This window comes from Curcuma longa, unplaced genomic scaffold (genome assembly GCF_044706935.1).
Source record: "Curcuma longa cultivar G26 ecotype Majalengka, Jawa Barat unplaced genomic scaffold, ITB_CL_G26_1.1 contig_18900, whole genome shotgun sequence".
Classification (NCBI taxonomy): Eukaryota; Viridiplantae; Streptophyta; class Magnoliopsida; order Zingiberales; family Zingiberaceae; genus Curcuma; species Curcuma longa.
Window position 1 is genome coordinate 1 of NW_027430946.1, and position 5053 is coordinate 5053.

The following is a 5053-nucleotide window of genomic DNA, read 5'->3' on the forward strand; positions in this document are numbered from 1 at the left end:
TCCCTATTGTTTCTTCATAACTAGCAATGATTATGAAGTAATACTTCCCAACCATATTATATCCAGTGTTGGAAATTTTCCCATGAATCTTGCTGCTAATAAGCAATCTACATTACACTCATTGCCTTCTCACTATTCTCTTTACTCAATTCAGCTTCTAATAACTATAACTACAACCACACATCCCTATCATATACCTTGATTATATATCCAAATCAATCTCCTCGCAACTAGCCTTGTATGACTAATAAAAATATCCAAATACGTCAATATCTGTCACATCCTAGATTAACCACTCAATAGACTCTGTTGTTATTATCAATGTCAATCTTTGTCCTCTTTAATCACCCGGAGCTAACATTCAAACAAAATCGAACCAACACGTTAACTACCATAAATTTCTAAGTAGTGAATAAGATAAGTTAGTCTACTTACAATGCTTGGAGAGTTCATGCCGCTGTCTGTCCATCTCACAACTCGGGTTAGGTAACCAACTAGACATACCCAACAAGACAACAAACTCGAACACTAACTTAAGCCTAAACTCTAACTCTGAATGCTATAATGACTCTCGGAAATACCGACAAATCCAACAACAAATCCGACGGACTCCGGAAAAGCGACTCGAATGCAACGGAAAATCCGACAAAAACCTAACCTGTATAAATCTCAAACCACGAATGCAACGAAAAACCAAAGGAAATGAATCTAGGCTCGGAACCGTGGTTTATGGGTCCACCACGCTTCCGCTGCGCCACTTTGATACCACTAAATTGGTATTAGATAGGCTACAATGCAACGAAAATCCGACAACTCTACATGGATCGCAATAAACCTGGCTCTGATACCACTAAATTGTCACGCCCCGAGAAGGCCGTCCGAAAAATTTCGGCAGCATCTCCCCAGTAACTGTGACAATTCCCCTAGTACAAACATGCATACACAGCCACAGGCGGCTGGAAATAAGAATACACGTCCATGTATATCACAACTACACACACATATGCAAAATAAGGCCTACACGGCCGTAACCACTAACAAAAATTGCAATTGTCCATAATAAGCAAAATCAACGGAATATCCACCACAAGTCAGACCAACGAAATAGAAACATCGTAAAACCGAACAATGAATGCAAGTCTAATCCAACACAGTTCATAACTGTTTACAACCATATGAATGCCAATGAACTCCGAATAAACCAACAATACCCAACGAGAAACCCCTGTAGTGAGATGGCGCCAGCTGACTGAATCTCCAAGCTCCAAGTACCTATCTGTTACCTGGGGAGAAATCAAAGCAACCCCAGGGTCTGGGTGGTGAGCATTAAATACTCAGTGGGTACAGAAAGAAGTGCATGTTAAGATACATAGCAGGAATAAAATAAGAAACAACTAGTATCGACTGAGAAGGTAATAGCAACCAATAACAAGAAACAGCAAGGATCATGGAAATAGTCATGATATATCAACAGGATAGAATAGGCATAATCCTACTGTGCAACTGAATAAGAAATCTACATGTATCATGTATGACATGGCACACAATGCAACAATCATGGCATATCAATGCAACAATCGGAAAACATATGAGTAAGTAAACTACATATATCTATCAACCTACCAACGGTGCATGTAAATCCGTAGCAACCATAGCAACCAAAATATCCGTCACTGTCCGCACTCGTCGTCCCAGTCACTCTCCCAGAGCTCAGTGAACTGGGGGCCAGACATGACCTACTGCCAGCTCCAACAACTCACCACTATAGAGAAGTAAGGAGGGGCAGTGTGGCAGGAGGGCTATGTAGCCAGTCCTGGTCGCACCCCACTGTGGTGCAACCTCTTACCTATGTGGCACCACAACATGATGCAGGTAAGATCCACCAACAACAACAACCACAATGATATGAATGGATGGTGATCATCATAATATGTAATAGCTACAATCATTTAGCATGTTCAACATAGATCTCTAAAGGATATCATCGGTCAGGGTTACAACAGTTAAGAGTTATCTAACAATAGGTAGGAAATCCTACGATCAACCAGCATATGTCAACAACAAGGTATAAGGGATCAACTAGGTACCAGCATGAATGACAAGTGACAGCAACTTAACATCAGATCATCGTAAGGTCAACAGGAAAGTATCAAAAAGCAGATATCAACAAGCATCAACTGAATAATAGCAACAGAATCCAGATATCAATATGATGAATAACGACAAAATAATCCATGCACTGAAGGAAGCCTGTATTGACCAAGTACAGGGTACCCACCTGAATCAGACGACCGTTAATATGAGAACCCTAATACAATCCTCCGTGTATAGCAGGAGCAACCGACCAAGGTCCTGCAATTAAAATAAACATCTTCTAAATATTTTATTTATTTTCCCACAAGGTTTAGTCTATTCTAATGTTAATCTAACTCAATTAACTTCCAATTAACTCCACTTACTTCTATCTAATTAACAATCCTAATCGACCACCATTAATCATTTCTAATCATGTTACCGATTTAAGCCATTAATTAGTAACCTGATTAATCATCTATTAGATTAATTATCTAATTAATCTCATTTAACTATGAGCAACCTTTAACCAATAGCTAAACTAAAAACTTAACCTAATCTCAATTAATCCTATTCCAATTAGAACTAATTTACATCTTAATCATCCGATTCAAGTTCTAAAACAATTCCAACTAACTTCAACTGAACTCATGCCAACTATACTCAAGCAAGTTTCATTCCATACTAAACCTAACCAATTCATAATCTATTACTAACAACCCTCATTAATAATAAATTAGAATCAACAGATTCTTACCTTAAGATCAACTTGGTTAAGCCCTAGATAGGTCTTCGGTTCAACTCCTTGCAGCCAAAACTCGAAGGATTTATCCAACCACAACGACAACGATTGCCTCTTCTTCCTCGGTTTTCTTGCTCGCAATCAATCGGTGGCTCCCTCACGCGCTCAACCAGAAAAAGCTACTGCGAGCTGCCCTGTAGAAGTAGGGAGCAGCGCTGGAGAACAAAGAGAGCAGAGTGGCAGCGTCGGCTGAGCGAGGGAGGCGGCGTCGGCTTCACGGGCGGCAGAGGGGCTGCGGCAGCAGGCGATGGAGAAGGGGCGGCGAACAGAGGAGCGGCGGCGGTGATCCGGTGCTGGTTCAAGCAAAGGAGGTGGCGGCTGTTAGGGGTTTGGCTTGGCAGCGGCACGCGAGGCGGAGTGGCGGCAGGGCTTCTTCTCCGTGCTGTGGGCGACGAGGGCGGTGGCGGACAGAGGAGAGGGAGACACGGGGGAGGCGGCGTCGGCTTCCCACTGCGGTGGCTCTGACTAGTGAGGAGGTCGTGCGCGAGGAAGGGAAACGCGCGGCTTCGGGCGAAGATGAAGAGGCGGCGGCAACGAAGAGGAAGGAGAAGAGGGAGAAGAGGCGGAGGCGTGCGGTGCAACGAAGAAAGAAAAACCAAAGTCGCGATTGGGAAACCGGTAGGTTATTGTAGCTTTTATTAATAGGTTTTTCTTAATGGATCGATTCCAAAATCCAATAACCAATTACTGCTATTAACCCTTTAACCTATTAAATGACTTAGGTTTAAATTAATCAAACCCAAAAATCTGAATTTAATTCTAATTAAATTCCCTCACATTTTCGGTATTTTACATTCTCCTCCACTAATAAAAATTTGGTCCCCAAATTTCCTGTCTTCATACTACAGTGTAGAAACACTGTAGTAATATACTCCCACATCCATCCGATATCGATATCTCCGGAAGAAACCTGACTGGTTTCTGCTGTTCAACCTTCATCTGTTGACATACTAAACATCGCGCAACAAAGTCTGCGATATCACTTCATGTCGTTCTACCATCATGGACTCTTAAGGTCCGGATATACACAAGTACTAACCCGATGTATCGTCACTCTCAATTGGTATGCCTCCTACAACAATCCCTCCTTAATCGACTACTGTTATGGAACACACAAATTCGTTCTCAAAACGAATTATTCTATCTACGTCACAATAAAACCCAAATTGTGGTTCGCAACCCATCCTACTGTAGATACAACGAAATTGATGGTCGCTAGACCGTGTCGACTTAGTCTTCTCACCAAAGCTGACTAATCAACCATCAAAACCGGAATGAATATAAACTACTCGTATCTATCCAGATATCAACAATTATAACCTACTAAAGTTATATCCCGAGTGACCTATCCGTCGACCCGCTGTGTCTTCTCTCGAGTAATGGCATAGACCCGACCAACTTCCGCGCTAGCAGGCTGAGTAGCTGAATAAAATACGGTCTGCCTCCGCTCGGGCTGGAACTGACTCTGGGGTACAGATGTCGTCTGATGAACATAAGGAGGAAGTACACTGAAATAAGCCAGTGCTGCTGCTGCGTCTGCATCGCCGCATAACAAATTTCTGACTACGGAGTTGCTGGTAACGTGTATGGCTGGAACCCTACTGACAAATAATGATGTGAAAGATACTGCGTCACTGAACTGATGGCGTCCTAAAATGCTGTCATTATAGATGCATGGTCCCTCCTCTGTGGTAGAAGTATCTGAGGCTGAGATAACAGGGATCACTGCTGCTGAGGGCTCTGATCCTCTGTGTCCTTTGCGATTGTTGCTGTGTATGGCATCCTCCAGAAGCTGCGACGTCCGTAAGCTCCAGCTGAGTCTTCATAATACACTCTCGGCCATATGACCGAGAAGCTTGCAAAAATAGCAACTAGAGTGATCTAATGGGCAATCGTCCACTAGATGGCTACACGATCCATACCAATGATACTTCTTATCCTTATCCTTCAACTTTTCTCGGCCTTAGTGCAAGAGTTATACCCAAATGTCTCAGTCAAACTCTCCAACCAATAGTGAGCGAGTCATGGGTCAGGGGAGTCATGGGTCAGGTCCCCCATAGAACAATGTCAACCGATCTCTCTCTTCTAAACTCCAACTACATAGGGGAGAAAAGCATGCCTTTAACTCATAACATCATGCACACCTCATGAGAGAACTAACATCCAAAAATAAATGGT

General features: G+C 42.7%; 1 long non-coding RNA gene across 1 annotated transcript; it reads right to left on the reverse strand.

Annotated features, from left to right (window-relative positions):
- Window positions 1-1004: 1004 nt before the first annotated feature.
- Window positions 1005-3311, reverse strand: LOC141816973 (uncharacterized). The gene is made up of 3 exons (XR_012600764.1): window positions 2831-3311; window positions 2279-2352; window positions 1005-1283 (listed from the first exon to the last, which is right to left on the reverse strand). It is a non-coding gene; the product is annotated as an uncharacterized LOC141816973 (long non-coding RNA).
- Between the last annotated feature and the right edge of the window lie 1742 nt (window positions 3312-5053).